Here is a 16,982-nt window from a genome sequence, read left to right on the forward strand (position 1 = left end):
TAATTTAAGAGTCGGATCCCTTAATGTGGTATGTAGAGAAAAACTATGTAAATAATTAAAATGCTGAAAACCAAAGTACCATCAACAGACTAAGAGAGATAAGTAATTAAAGGACAGTGGGGAGTAAGTCTGGACAGATACTGAAATGAACTCAGGCCAACTCTAAAAGAACTGTGATCTCTCAAACAACAGTCCCGTAGAAGGTCAAGTAGGTCTAAGGTGGATGATAGAGTGGCGCACAAGGCTAAGTTCGTAAATCCAATATATATTAGTGATAAAAACCAATATCCTTACCAAAAAGTATAAATATACAATATACACGCTGTTATTAAGCACTAAAATAGACGTAAGATCAGTAAAATCATTTAATAGTCAATTCACAAACTTAGAATAAAACAGATATGTTATATAAATATACATATGATAAAAACTTATACTCAATAAATCAATTGGGGCAGTTAATAGTGAATAGAATTTAAAAATAATCTGTAAGATGTGGCCACATCGTCTAAAATCTAATAATAAATGCTAGAACCTGACAATTAATAAGATGTTGGATCAAAGATCATAGATACACAATGTACGATAAAAGGTGATACGTTTTTAGAGGATGTAAGTACTCAAAAAAAAAAAACGCTAGATATAAGGCAAGAACTCTCACAAATATAATGAATATATATATAGTTAAACTTCTGCTTATACTGTAATAATAAATGATAAATGATATCAATCCGGCAAATTAGTTTGTAAAATTCAAGTTTCCCTTTTTGTGCACAGACAATGAGTGGCAAATATACAAGTCACCAAGAACAAATATGATAGTGGGTAGTTCATATATCCTAGAATCTCAGGAATGTGGGTCTTTTCCAAGTACTTATAAGTAAAATGCTGACCGGTCAGATAATTTTAAACTCCAAAAAAATGGTAAAGTATAGTTGGAATTGTATTCCACGTACCTGACAGACTTGCGGCTAGGAGTGGCTCTGATACTACTTCCAGGCTCACAGCAGAGTGAGCAGCGAAGAGCACTACACGCTGAGCTTGTTTCCTGCTCCCAAGCGTGACTCCTGCGTCTTCACTGTCTGCGTGCGTGCTGTGTCACCTGATAGTGAGGATCCAATAGGGTTTTATCAAAAGCGGTCCAGATTCAAATGTCACTTTCAAGTGTATAAAGTGAAAATATTCAGTGTGGTGTCCAGAAGGTGAGTAAGTCTCTTCTACGCGTTTCGGCACGTTGTGCCTTTATCAAGATGACTTACTGGATGCCTGGTACTTGTTTTTATAGGGTTAGTCCGGATGCCATTTTTTGTGTTAACTGTTTGATGGCTTTATCAATAAACTTTATTCAATGCACATTGTCTGTTAATTCTCTAAAGATCTATGATCATGACAGTCTCATATTTTTTCTCTATTTTTTAAGGACACAGTACTTATTCAAATCAAAATAAATTCAATGTCATACAGATATAAATTATTCATAGTTGTAAAATGGTTCATAATTGATGTGTGAATATGATATTGGAATAAATAGTATCATTAGATGATTCTAATAGATAATAAATAGTCTACAATCAACACTAAGTAACTAACAGGAATACTGCTTACAAAAAATCAAATCTACTAAAAAGAATGATAAACCTAATGTATAAAATTGGCCATAAAACCTTATACAAAAAAATTAAAAATATATTTAGGCAAAATATTTAGTTAAAGGGATTAAGATCAAGTTCAGCGTTCAATCCACCAGGGGTTAGGGTGGCAAAATTAAAAATAAGCTCAGCTTCTATCATTAAAAGTTGTTTTAATATATTTCCTCCTCTGTGTTGTTTTGCTTTTTTGACACCCCAATACAACAGGCCATCTGTCTTCTGGCCATGACATTCTTTAAAATGTTTAGAAAGCAGGTGGTCTTCATATCCCCGCTCTATGTTGAGGAGGTGTTGTCTTATTCTGTCCCTTACAGGTCTACTTGTTTGTCCAAAATATTGTTTTTTGCACGGACACTGTATCATATAAACCACATTTTTATCACAGCATCTAATAGTGTCTCTAATTTTAATTTTACAATCTGAGTTACTAGCCTCTATTTGTTTACACTTATTACTAAAACTACAGGCTTTGCACTGATGGCATGGGAAGAAGCCTTCCAATTTACTACCCTGTATATCCAAATCTTGTTTTTTATTTTTCTTAAATTCACTAGGGGCTAGGATGGATTTTAGTGTTTTAGCTTTCCTATAGATGATCTTGGGTTTGCTATCAGTAATATCAGATAAAATGGGGTCTTTCTGGACTAAGTGCCAGTGCTTGTGTATAATTCTCTTTATTAATTTGAAATCTGCACTGTATTGCGTGATAAATGTAGTTTCGAATTCTTTAGAGTTCATTTGTTTTTTCTCTTTTTTGTTTAAGAGTGAAGTTCTTTCTGTTTTCTCTACGCTCTGTATGGACTGTTCTATTAATTCCTCATTGTATCCTTTTTCCATGAATCTTTCTTTTAATATATTCGATTGGCCCTTAAAGTCCTCTAAGGTGGAGCAGTTTTTTCGTAACCTTAAAAACTGGCCTTTCGGAATGTTTAACTTCCATTGGTCGAGATGGCAACTATTAAAATGTACATAATTGTTAGTGTCCACTTTTTTAAAAAATGTTTTTGTCTGGACTTTATTATCTAAAATTTCAATAGTGAGGTCTAAAAAATCAATGGATCTAGTATTAAAATCATGAGTAAAAGAAATTCCCCAATCATTATTATTAATATCTTCCATGAATAATTTAAGTAGATCTTCTCCCCCTTTCCAAATAAAGAACAAATCATCTATATAGCGTTTGATGAGTACGAGGTTTGCGCTCCAAGGGCTAGTTAAAATATTTACATGTTCAAATCTGCCCATAAAAAGATTAGCATAACTGGGCGCAAACCTCGTACCCATCGCTGTACCTTTCTTTTGTAGAAAAAATTCTCCATTAAAATTAAAATAATTATTGTTGAGTATAAAATGGATGCATTGTAGGATAAAATCAGCCTGATTGAGGGGCATATCTGTGTCCTCATATAAATAAAATTTCGTTGCATCTAATCCTATACTATGTGTGATGTTAGTATAAAGTGCATTGACATCGCATGTGACAAGAAGATAGTCCTTTTCCCAAGTTATATTTTCTAACTCATGAAGTAATGCGGTGGAGTCTTTAAGGTAAGAGGGTAAAGTGGTTACATAGGGTTGTAGAAATTGATCTACATATTGCGATAAATTGGCAGTGAGGGAATTAATTCCCGAAATAATTGGTCTCCCTGGGGGTTTAATTAGGGATTTGTGTGTTTTAGGCAGGTAATAAAAAATGGGGGTAATTGGAAAATCCATTTTTAAAAAACTTAGTTCTTTCTCATTTAAAATATTCTCTTTTTTAGCATAGAACAGTAGTTTATCAAGTTCGAGGCTGAATTTCTGCACTGGATTAGCCTTTAATTTATTATATGTGTCACTGTCATCTAGTAAACGATATGCTTCTATTAAGTAATCTTCCGTATCAAGTAATACTAAACCCCCACCCTTATCTGCTGCTTTAATTATGATCTCTGGGTTGTTTTTAAGATCTCTTAAAATTTCATTTTCTTTTTTGGTTAAGTTGTATTTTTGTCTTTGTGTGCTTTTAATATTGATTTTACTTATATCCTCTTTTACTGATTTCTCAAATAACTCCAAGTATTTGCCCTTTTCCTGAGTTGGATAAAATGAGGACTTGTTTTTTAAATCTGTATGATTATAATAATCCTGTGTTTGTTTCTGACTAATAGTCATACTGTTTGATGCACGCTCTATAGGGTTTTTAAGAAAGTAACGTTTAAGTGTTAATTTTCTTATATACTGATTAACATTGATCATGGTATTAAACTTATTTATACGGCAAGTGGGGGCAAATGACAGGCCTTTACTAAGTACTTTTTCTTGTTCCTTGCTTAGAGTCAGTTTACTCAAATTAAAAATCCCGCTAGTGTTGATTACCTCAGTCTTTTTGTCTCGTGTTCGTCTTCTTCTCCCTCTCTTACCTCTAATCTTCTTTTTCCTTTCTGTATCCATTCCCTTTCTACATTTCTTTCTTGTAGTGTATCCCAAGATGTCCCTTCTGTTGGTGTGCCTGGTCCTAAAAAAGGTCTAGTAATATTCTGATCTTCTCTAATTTCTTCTAGTGGTAAGAACCTATTTTGGATTGTGATTTCTTTAGGTTTGGTGTGTATTCTGTCATTAGGAGTATATGTATTACTCTCAAACTGTCTTCCTATATGTTGTCTGTTATGTGTTACATTTCTCTCATTATGGTAGTTCCCTCCATATTGTCTGGAGTTGGGTAAAGTCCTATCATTAGAAAAATTTCCTCCATGTTGTTTATGTGAATCAGGCTTTCTCCAATTTTCTCTCGAGTTATCTCTATGATTATCATAAGGATTCCTATTATTATAATAGTTTCCATAATGGTCTCTATTATCCCTGGATTGTCCGTAGTAATTATGAAAAGAGGCTGATTTTGTGTGTTCCCTAGGGTAATTTCTATAGTTCTCATTTGGGTTCCAATCATAAGTATAGTTATTGGAGTGAGTCCCATTACCACTTGCATATTCTGATGTGTTAGAGTGCCAGTCTCTCAAGTGGCCATTGTTTTTGTAATGTCCAAAATGGTTATTTTCAGTATGCCTCCTGTTATTATATGTATAATGTGTATTGTGAGGATTTGTAATTCTAACCCTCTCTTGATTTCTATAGTTTCTCATTTCTGGTTGTCTAGTAGAATTGAGTCTATTACTTTTCCTAAACAGGTTTTCATTTCTATTGTCTTCTGAGCATGATTGTTGGGGTTGGTTTAGGTTTGGAGGGGTATTATTGGATGATTTCTCTTCTGTATTGTTACTAGAGTAGTCTATTTCGTCCCTAGTGAATTTCTTCCATTTGTTTTCTAATATCTGATTTTTTAAACCAGTTATATTAGTGATAAGTTCTTTTTGTTTCTCTTTAAATATAGAATCCTCATTATATTCAATAAGTTTCTCTTTAAAATTACTGATATTTTTATCAATATTTTCTAAGGACCTAGTTCTAGATTTAATTAGAACTTTGAGCAGGTTAGTGGAAGCTTTTTCTAGGATGCCATACCATTCAATGTTATGGTCGTCATCCAAAGTGAATGTGCAGTTCTTTTTTAAACGCAGTCCTCTAGGGACCATATTTTTATCTAGATATTTTTGTGTAAAGGTAAGCTCTGCTTTTAATTTTATTTCTTTAATCAGGCTATCTTCCAATTCCCTTAATAATTCTTCACAATTTTTAGAAGTGATAGTTGGAGTAAAGTTAGGACGTCTATCCATACTGTCCAAAATACTAGTTCTTAAATTGAAGATGTCCATCTGAAAATAGTAATTTAAGAGTCGGATCCCTTAATGTGGTATGTAGAGAAAAACTATGTAAATAATTAAAATGCTGAAAACCAAAGTACCATCAACAGACTAAGAGAGATAAGTAATTAAAGGACAGTGGGGAGTAAGTCTGGACAGATACTGAAATGAACTCAGGCCAACTCTAAAAGAACTGTGATCTCTCAAACAACAGTCCCGTAGAAGGTCAAGTAGGTCTAAGGTGGATGATAGAGTGGCGCACAAGGCTAAGTTCGTAAATCCAATATATATTAGTGATAAAAACCAATATCCTTACCAAAAAGTATAAATATACAATATACACGCTGTTATTAAGCACTAAAATAGACGTAAGATCAGTAAAATCATTTAATAGTCAATTCACAAACTTAGAATAAAACAGATATGTTATATAAATATACATATGATAAAAACTTATACTCAATAAATCAATTGGGGCAGTTAATAGTGAATAGAATTTAAAAATAATCTGTAAGATGTGGCCACATCGTCTAAAATCTAATAATAAATGCTAGAACCTGACAATTAATAAGATGTTGGATCAAAGATCATAGATACACAATGTACGATAAAAGGTGATACGTTTTTAGAGGATGTAAGTACTCAAAAAAAAAAACGCTAGATATAAGGCAAGAACTCTCACAAATATAATGAATATATATATAGTTAAACTTCTGCTTATACTGTAATAATAAATGATAAATGATATCAATCCGGCAAATTAGTTTGTAAAATTCAAGTTTCCCTTTTTGTGCACAGACAATGAGTGGCAAATATACAAGTCACCAAGAACAAATATGATAGTGGGTAGTTCATATATCCTAGAATCTCAGGAATGTGGGTCTTTTCCAAGTACTTATAAGTAAAATGCTGACCGGTCAGATAATTTTAAACTCCAAAAAAATGGTAAAGTATAGTTGGAATTGTATTCCACGTACCTGACAGACTTGCGGCTAGGAGTGGCTCCGATACTACTTCCAGGCTCACAGCAGAGTGAGCAGCGAAGAGCACTACACGCTGAGCTTGTTTCCTGCTCCCAAGCGTGACTCCTGCGTCTTCACTGTCTGCGTGCGTGCTGTGTCACCTGATAGTGAGGATCCAATAGGGTTTTATCAAAAGCGGTCCAGATTCAAATGTCACTTTCAAGTGTATAAAGTGAAAATATTCAGTGTGGTGTCCAGAAGGTGAGTAAGTCTCTTCTACGCGTTTCGGCACGTTGTGCCTTTATCAAGATGACTTACTGGATGCCTGGTACTTGTTTTTATAGGGTTAGTCCGGATGCCATTTTTTGTGTTAACTGTTTGATGGCTTTATCAATAAACTTTATTCAATGCACATTGTCTGTTAATTCTCTAAAGATCTATGATCATGACAGTCTCATATTTTTTCTCTATTTTTTAAGGACACAGTACTTATTCAAATCAAAATAAATTCAATGTCATACAGATATAAATTATTCATAGTTGTAAAATGGTTCATAATTGATGTGTGAATATGATATTGGAATAAATAGTATCATTAGATGATTCTAATAGATAATAAATAGTCTACAATCAACACTAAGTAACTAACAGGAATACTGCTTACAAAAAATCAAATCTACTAAAAAGAATGATAAACCTAATGTATAAAATTGGCCATAAAACCTTATACAAAAAAATTAAAAATATATTTAGGCAAAATATTTAGTTAAAGGGATTAAGATCAAGTTCAGCGTTCAATCCACCAGGGGTTAGGGTGGCAAAATTAAAAATAAGCTCAGCTTCTATCATTAAAAGTTGTTTTAATATATTTCCTCCTCTGTGTTGTTTTGCTTTTTTGACACCCCAATACAACAGGCCATCTGTCTTCTGGCCATGACATTCTTTAAAATGTTTAGAAAGCAGGTGGTCTTCATATCCCCGCTCTATGTTGAGGAGGTGTTGTCTTATTCTGTCCCTTACAGGTCTACTTGTTTGTCCAAAATATTGTTTTTTGCACGGACACTGTATCATATAAACCACATTTTTATCACAGCATCTAATAGTGTCTCTAATTTTAATTTTACAATCTGAGTTACTAGCCTCTATTTGTTTACACTTATTACTAAAACTACAGGCTTTGCACTGATGGCATGGGAAGAAGCCTTCCAATTTACTACCCTGTATATCCAAATCTTGTTTTTTATTTTTCTTAAATTCACTAGGGGCTAGGATGGATTTTAGTGTTTTAGCTTTCCTATAGATGATCTTGGGTTTGCTATCAGTAATATCAGATAAAATGGGGTCTTTCTGGACTAAGTGCCAGTGCTTGTGTATAATTCTCTTTATTAATTTGAAATCTGCACTGTATTGCGTGATAAATGTAGTTTCGAATTCTTTAGAGTTCATTTGTTTTTTCTCTTTTTTGTTTAAGAGTGAAGTTCTTTCTGTTTTCTCTACGCTCTGTATGGACTGTTCTATTAATTCCTCATTGTATCCTTTTTCCATGAATCTTTCTTTTAATATATTCGATTGGCCCTTAAAGTCCTCTAAGGTGGAGCAGTTTTTTCGTAACCTTAAAAACTGGCCTTTCGGAATGTTTAACTTCCATTGGTCGAGATGGCAACTATTAAAATGTACATAATTGTTAGTGTCCACTTTTTTAAAAAATGTTTTTGTCTGGACTTTATTATCTAAAATTTCAATAGTGAGGTCTAAAAAATCAATGGATCTAGTATTAAAATCATGAGTAAAAGAAATTCCCCAATCATTATTATTAATATCTTCCATGAATAATTTAAGTAGATCTTCTCCCCCTTTCCAAATAAAGAACAAATCATCTATATAGCGTTTGATGAGTACGAGGTTTGCGCTCCAAGGGCTAGTTAAAATATTTACATGTTCAAATCTGCCCATAAAAAGATTAGCATAACTGGGCGCAAACCTCGTACCCATCGCTGTACCTTTCTTTTGTAGAAAAAATTCTCCATTAAAATTAAAATAATTATTGTTGAGTATAAAATGGATGCATTGTAGGATAAAATCAGCCTGATTGAGGGGCATATCTGTGTCCTCATATAAATAAAATTTCGTTGCATCTAATCCTATACTATGTGTGATGTTAGTATAAAGTGCATTGACATCGCATGTGACAAGAAGATAGTCCTTTTCCCAAGTTATATTTTCTAACTCATGAAGTAATGCGGTGGAGTCTTTAAGGTAAGAGGGTAAAGTGGTTACATAGGGTTGTAGAAATTGATCTACATATTGCGATAAATTGGCAGTGAGGGAATTAATTCCCGAAATAATTGGTCTCCCTGGGGGTTTAATTAGGGATTTGTGTGTTTTAGGCAGGTAATAAAAAATGGGGGTAATTGGAAAATCCATTTTTAAAAAACTTAGTTCTTTCTCATTTAAAATATTCTCTTTTTTAGCATAGAACAGTAGTTTATCAAGTTCGAGGCTGAATTTCTGCACTGGATTAGCCTTTAATTTATTATATGTGTCACTGTCATCTAGTAAACGATATGCTTCTATTAAGTAATCTTCCGTATCAAGTAATACTAAACCCCCACCCTTATCTGCTGCTTTAATTATGATCTCTGGGTTGTTTTTAAGATCTCTTAAAATTTCATTTTCTTTTTTGGTTAAGTTGTATTTTTGTCTTTGTGTGCTTTTAATATTGATTTTACTTATATCCTCTTTTACTGATTTCTCAAATAACTCCAAGTATTTGCCCTTTTCCTGAGTTGGATAAAATGAGGACTTGTTTTTTAAATCTGTATGATTATAATAATCCTGTGTTTGTTTCTGACTAATAGTCATACTGTTTGATGCACGCTCTATAGGGTTTTTAAGAAAGTAACGTTTAAGTGTTAATTTTCTTATATACTGATTAACATTGATCATGGTATTAAACTTATTTATACGGCAAGTGGGGGCAAATGACAGGCCTTTACTAAGTACTTTTTCTTGTTCCTTGCTTAGAGTCAGTTTACTCAAATTAAAAATCCCGCTAGTGTTGATTACCTCAGTCTTTTTGTCTCGTGTTCGTCTTCTTCTCCCTCTCTTACCTCTAATCTTCTTTTTCCTTTCTGTATCCATTCCCTTTCTACATTTCTTTCTTGTAGTGTATCCCAAGATGTCCCTTCTGTTGGTGTGCCTGGTCCTAAAAAAGGTCTAGTAATATTCTGATCTTCTCTAATTTCTTCTAGTGGTAAGAACCTATTTTGGATTGTGATTTCTTTAGGTTTGGTGTGTATTCTGTCATTAGGAGTATATGTATTACTCTCAAACTGTCTTCCTATATGTTGTCTGTTATGTGTTACATTTCTCTCATTATGGTAGTTCCCTCCATATTCTCATGAATTGTGATTTGATGATACCTCGTTTTAATTGCGCAGGATGATAACTGCTGTTTAAGAGGAGGGTTTTGCGATCCGTAGGTTTCGAGTAAAGAGTCGTCCTCAAAAAACAACCTTGATAAGCATCACACTTGTATATACATAAGTCCAAAAAATTGATTTTCTGAGAGTCATATTCACTTTTGAGAACAATGGATTCTTCTGCCATGTTCAGATGTTGTATCCAAGATGTTAGTTCAGTTTGCGTACCCCCCCATATGACCAACAAATCATCAATGTACCTGCGGTATAGGAGAACATGAGAGTTTCTGTCTTTAAAAATGTGTAATCCCTCAAACCAGGCCATGAATAAGTTGGCATATGAGGGGGCCATACTGGAACCCATTGCAGTCCCCACCAGTTGGAGGTAGAAAGTATACTCAAACCGGAAGTAGTTATGTTGAAGGCAGAGTAACAGCCACTCCAGCAGAATTTCAATTGGTGGACCATCATAGGAGTTACTTGTGATGAGAGCTTGTCTGGTGGCCTCAATACCCAGCCGGTGGGGGATAACGGTATAAAGACTGTTGACATCTAGTGTCACAAGAATACAGTCTTTAGGAAAAACTTGGTCTTGTAGTAGTTGCATTAGTTGTATTGAATCCAACAGAAATGCCTCAGTTGCCTTCACCAGGTCCTGTAGATAAAAGTCAATATACTTGGCTAGATTTTGAAAGAGGGAGCCCTCAGCAGACACTATGGGTCGCCCCGGTGGGTGGTCTTGATCTTTATGTATTTTAGGAATTGTATATACAATGGGATGCACAGGGTGTTCAGTAATCAGGACATTGTACACACTCTGATCAATATGACCGCAATTTAAAGCATACATCAGGCTGTCGTCCAGCTTCTTCTTATAGGAAGCGGTAGGATTATGCGAGAGTTTTCTGTAAGTCGTTCCATCCTCGAGTTGTCGAAGCAACTCATTACGATAATAGGTATAATCTAGAACCACAATAGCCCCGCCTTTGTCGGCCGGGCGGATGACAATGGAATCATCTTGCTGAAGACGTCTAAGTGCTTGCCACTGTTCTTTATTCAGGTTTGTGCTTGTTTTCATGCAGGTGCGGCATACTTTTTCAATTTCCTTGGAGCAAATCCTTGTGAAGGTCTTAATTGATGAATGGGTCAACTTGGGTTCAAAGGTCGATTTCATGGATACCACGGGCCTCGGATGTTCTGAAGCAGTATTTTTGAAGAAGTCTCTCAATTTTAGTGTTCTCTGTAATTTGTGACGGTCAACAAGATAATCAAACGTGTCCACTCTTGGAGTAGGGACAAAATTAAAACCCTTAGCTAATAGGTCGATCTCATCATTGTCCAGAGTTCTACAGCTAAGGTTGATGATGACACTGGTATCTGTACTCAAAGCTTTGGAGGTTTTCTTCCACCAGCCACCCTGTCTGTTGGCGGGCCGGCGTTTCCTCCGGGTGCAAGTTTTTTTGAATCATAGGAGGTTTCCTCTGTGATCTAGTGAGGATTTTGTCCGGTTGTTGTTGTCTACCATGTCCACTATCGGTTTGATCAGAGCCACTAGAGTCTCCACCACTGGTATCGATTGTGTTGGCAAGGGGTGTGCGTCTCCTCTCATCCCTCCTACGCCTATATGGAGTTGTCTTGCCGGACAGCCACTGGTATACATTGCGTTCCCGGTAATCAATTTCAACTGAATTTAGTTTTTTATTTTTAAAGCTGATAAGGTCTTTCTTGTACTTGTCCACTTGAGTACTCAATTTATTGATCCAATCATCACTAGTATCATTTCTAAGGATGAACATCTTTGAACTTTCAACCACTTGGACATCATCGATTATCTGTTTTTTTAACCTGGTCACTTCTTCTATAACTAGTAAAATCCAATCCAGGGAACATTTGTTCGCAATGTGACACCATTTTCTACAAAACTCATTATTGCTGCGGCCTATGGTAGGAGAATTCTTAACTCTAAATCCTCGTGGGATAAGCTTCCTTTTGTAATAATCAGTCAGGTAGTTAGCATGTAATTGATAGTCAATCTCTTTCCTCTTGAGGTTCAGAATCTTGTAGTATATATTAATCGGTCCCTCCTCAACATTCTCAAATTCACACAAACTTAGAATGCGCGCTGCATAATATATATATATATATATATATATATTTTATTTTTTTTTTTTTGTTTGTTTGTTTAACGCATATACATTTTTGACCTGATACATGTTATGTATAACATAACAGGGGCCTTTTTTTGAAGGTGCCGTCTCCTGGATTGGCATAGTTGTTTTCTGATGGGTTGCGGTCTCTTCAAAAGGGCTTCAGGTAAACACCTGAGACATCTTATGATTAAGTGCCTATCCAGCACGAAACACGTAAGGAGTCTTTGTTCTTCTTCCTCCTGTATGCTGTGACTTCCTTTTTAAATGATGAATCAATAAAATTGGATTGTATATTTTTTCTCAAACCCCCGTGAGTGCTGCTGTATTCCTTTGTGTTTACTCTCAGAATGTTTTGCAGATCACACAAGTGAAGTCTTGCAGTCTAACAATCAAGCAAGGATATTCAGGCTAAGCGGGGTTAACTGTGCAATGTGACATCATAGCTGGAAGAGCGGTGTTAAAGGTATATTACAAGCGGCTTTAAAGATAACATAGCGCTGTGCAATTTATTTTATGCTCCTACGAAGTTCTACCAGTGCAGTATTATCTGATATAAATGTCAGCAGCTGAATAGGGTCTTCCTGCTTGGTGTCATTATATGATCAGGGCTGATATAACCAAACACTAGAAATGTGACAACAGTCAGTGAGTATCAGGCTATATTATACTGTGACACTCAGTGTGTGATTGTGGTGACACCCTGACTGGTGATATAATGTACAGCACTTACAGACAATAAGCTATAAAACCATGCAATACCTCACAAACAGAAGACACGTCACACACGTGCACTTACCTTCATTGTCACTGTCACACATTTCCTGCTTTGGAGCTTCTAGATGACACGTTACACTCAGATCTTCTGTTTTAACAGCTACATCAGAATTAATATCATCTGTCAGATCATTTATAACAGACAATATTTCATGGTTTAGGATTTTATTTCACACCAAAAGCAACTAATGTTTAACACAGTAATGGGTACTTTATAATTCCCTTACATTATTAATATTTGGGGGATATTGAAATTGATCAATAATATTAAAATAGAGGGCATGTGTGTGTACTATTCACATAAAGCAGCGGATGAGAAAGAAGAGAGGGCATGTGTGTGTACTATTCACATAAAGCAAAGGGTGAGAGAGAAGAGAGGGAATGTGTGTGTACTATCCACATAAAGTAGTGGATGAGAGAGAAGAGAGGACATGTGTGTGTATTATTCACATAAAGCAGCGGATGAGAGAGAAGAGAGGGCATGTGTGTGTACTATTTACATTAAGCAGGGGGTGAGAGAGAAGAGAGGGAATGTGTGTGTACTATTCACATAAAGCAAAGGGTGAGAGAGAAGAGAGGGCATGTGTGTGTACTATTCACATAAAGCAGAGGGTGATAGAGAATAAAGGGCATGTGTATGTACTATTCACATAAAGTAAAGGGTGAGAAAGAAGAGAGGGCGTGTTTGTGTGTACTATTCACATAAAGCAGAGGGTGAGAGAGAAGAGAGGGCATGTGTGTGTACTATTCACATAAAGCAGCGGATGAGAAAGAAGAGAGGGCATGTGTGTGTACTATTCACATAAAGCAGAGGGTGAAAGAGAAGAGAGGGCATGTGTGTGTGTGTGTTATTTACATGATGCAGATGGAGAGAGAGAAGAGAATAGGGGGCATGTGTATGTACAATTAACATAAAGTAGAGGGTAGGAGATAAAAGAGAGGGCATGTGCATGTACTATTTACATGAAGCTTATAGGGACATGAAACCCAAAAATTGTATTTTGTGATTCAGATAGAGCATACATTTTTTTTTTATTTATAACCAACATTTGGTGAAAAGACACTGTACATATGCCACGCAGGGCAAAAAATAAACAAAAAGGACGATCAGAAAGAGAAAGTAAAAGAGAGATTCTGTTTGTACCCAGCGTTACCTTATACTTTAAGTATACAACTTTTAAATGCAATACCTGCATTAATGCTAATATTTACTATACTGCAAGTATGTGGAATGTGTCTTAAATAAAGTATTTCAGTCATACTTGGGTCCACATTTTACGGAGATAGTACATTGTTATATCCAGTTTATATAACCGCGAAGTTGGGTTTTTATATTTGTAGCGACTAAATCAAGACATTAATTAAAGAAAAAAAAGATAATAAATAAAAAACCAAAATAAAAAGAAAACACCTCAAAACAAAACATATCTATGGGGAAAAAAAAGGGGGGGGGGGAAATTCTCTCCCGCTCTCTTCCTCCTCTCCGTGGGTTACCAAATATTAAGCTGTATAAGCTCTGAATTTCTAAATGGGAAGATCAAATGCTGTACTTCGTTTTCTGGAAAGCTTTTAATAAAAAGAGACAATTTCTTAAAGAATGCCTTTATCTCTTCTTCATTATTTAGATTAGTGTCTCTCTGTTCTAACATGCATTGTTTTTTGAGATAATTTTTAACTTCTAATATTGTGGGGGCCCTATGTATCTTCCAGCACTTGGTGATTAGATACCTGGAAGCTAATATTGAGAGAGTAACCAGTTTCTCCTGGGAGTGTTGCCCTTCGTGCTTCTTTATACAAAAAACCACCTGCGTAAGTGTGAAACCCAGAGGGGAGATCCCCAGGATGTTGTTGAGCCAATATTCCAATTTATGCCAGAATTGCCTAATTTTTGGGCAGCTCCATATCATATGTATTAAGTCTGCTGCGAAGAAGGAGCATTTTGGGCATGTGTTGAAGTTTACATTGTGCAATTTATGGCCCTTCTCTGGCGTGAAATATGCTTGATGCAAAAGTTTGACATGTGCCTCTCTCCAGTTCGCAGAGAGGGTGGTCTGGGATACTTTACTAATAGATCTTTGGATAAATTTCGGTTCAATGTCATTAGGGACAATAAACCTATTCCAATTCAACGTTATCTTTTCCAGTACCAGTAAGCCCTTAACATTACATAAAGATCTATAGCAATATGTAATTGCTGTATGTCCGCTCTTTGTTAGTACTAGCCAATTTTCCAGGTTTCCCAAGGCCCAATTCCAGCCTGTCTTTGTGACCAATTTTGAAATATAATGCCTCAGTTGAAGATATGCAAAGAATTCCTTATTTGCTAGGTTGAATTCTCTTTTTAGATCCTCAAATGTTCTCATACAATTTGTATTTGACCTGATCAGTTGATAAACATTCCCCAGGCCCCTAGAGGCCCATTTACTGAAAATTGCTGAATTCAGGCCAGGGCAAAAATTGGGGTTACCCTGTATGGGTAGATACTGCGAAGCACTGCAGTTAGTTTTCAGAAGACTCCCTATTTTCCACCATGCTTTAATGGGATTTAGTATGATTTTAAGTTTCTTAATTTCAGGTGGAAGTGCTTTGGGCTCGCAGTGAGCCAGCCCCGTAGGGAGGAAAGGATAGCAGATGTTTTCATCTAGCAAATTATTGGTCACATAATTTGTGGAGAGAAACCAGTCTGTCACCGTGCGAGCGAGGAAAGCTAGGTTATAATTTCCTATGTCTGGCAAAGACAGTCCTCCGTATTCTTTACCTGTTGACAATTTAGGTATTGAGATCTTAGATCTCCTCCCTTGCCAAATAAAGTTTCTAATTGCCGAATTAAGAGACCGAATATCTTTTACAGCCATCAATATTGGTGTATTCTGTAATATATACAAAAGTTTGGGCAGGAGGGCCCTTTTAAAAAGCGCAATTCTCCCTGAGAGTGAGATTGGTAAATTTAACCAGGTTTTCAGTTTATCTTGGATCAGTGAAAGAATTGGTATTATATTGAGTTTATATAGATCTGAGGGATTAACTGGTATAAAAATTCCCAAGTATTTAAATGATTCCCTCACCTCTTTGAAGGGGCACTCAATTAATGAGTCCTTTTTTTTCCTAAGCCACATGATCTCTGACTTTGCTGCATTTATTTTGTATCCCGAGAAGGACCCAAACCTATCTATTATGTGCATCAACTTGGGTATATTCCTCTTTGTATTTGAGAGATAGAGAAGTATATCGTCCGCATAAAGCGCGATTTTTAATTCATGTTTAGAAATTGTGACCCCTTGGAGAGACTGTCTAATCTTTATTGCCAGAGACTCAATGGCTATGTCAAAGATGAGAGGAGATAGGGGACAACCCTGCCGCGTGCCCCTTTGAATTGCAATATCTGATGATAGAGAATTGTTAATAATTAAATTTGTATGTGGGTTTTTGTATAGATTTTCTATAAAGCTAGGGAATTTGCCTGAAATTCCGAATTTTTCCAGAGATGTGAATATGTGGCTAAAATAGACCGAGTCGAAGGCTTTCTCAGCATCGATTGCAACTATTGCAAGATCAGGATCCCCCATCTCCTCCCCGACGGCTGTCTTCCGAGAGAAGTATTCTGTTATTGCTAGAGCTTCTCTGATTTTGGAGGCCGAGTTACGATGTTTAAGAAAGCCTGCCTGATCATTATGAATAATATGAGTGAGACCATTTTGAAGTCTGCTTGCTAAAATTGAGGCTAATATTTTATATTCAGTATTCAGAAGAGCTATGGGCCTGTAGGAATCTCTTTGGGTTGGATCTTTCCCTCCTTTAAGCAATAAAGTTGTATAAGAAGCCGTAAAACTAGGAGGTATATTTTTACCATCGATAAAATATTCGTTAAATAATTTACAGAGACATGGTACCACTTCGGGGGCTAAAATTTTATACACCTCATTAGGGAGCCCATCAGGGCCTGCCGCTTTGTTAAGTAATAACTCAGAGATCATTTTGCTAACTTCTTCCTCTAAGATTGGTTTGTTCAAATTAGTTAATATTTCCTCTGGGACTGTGGGATAGGTTATTTTGCTCCAAAATTTTTGAGACTGATCCAAGTTGGCGACTCTAGAGGAGTAAATATCTTCATAAAATTTTTTGAAACTCTCTAAAATATCCTCTGATTTTGTAAGAATGATCTCTTTTTGTTGTATTCTATCGATGTATGAGGGTTTTTTTTCTCCCTTAACTAGCCTTGCCAGAAGTTTACCGGATTTATTGCCGAATCGGTACATTTTCGCCTGATATCTAAGATCTTTTTGAG

At 35.6% G+C, this 16,982-nt stretch overlaps 1 long non-coding RNA gene across 1 annotated transcript in view; it reads right to left on the minus strand.

Moving 5' to 3' along the window:
• Positions 1-16,982, minus strand: part of LOC128657122 (uncharacterized) — a 58,315-nt gene that overhangs the window by 24,389 nt on the left and 16,944 nt on the right. Inside the window, exon 2 of the long non-coding RNA XR_008402088.1 lies at positions 12,720-12,797. This is a non-coding gene — a long non-coding RNA (uncharacterized LOC128657122). The remainder of the gene's footprint in view (positions 1-12,719; positions 12,798-16,982) is intronic.

This window comes from Bombina bombina, chromosome 4 (assembly GCF_027579735.1).
Source record: "Bombina bombina isolate aBomBom1 chromosome 4, aBomBom1.pri, whole genome shotgun sequence".
NCBI lineage: Eukaryota > Metazoa > Chordata > Amphibia > Anura > Bombinatoridae > Bombina > Bombina bombina.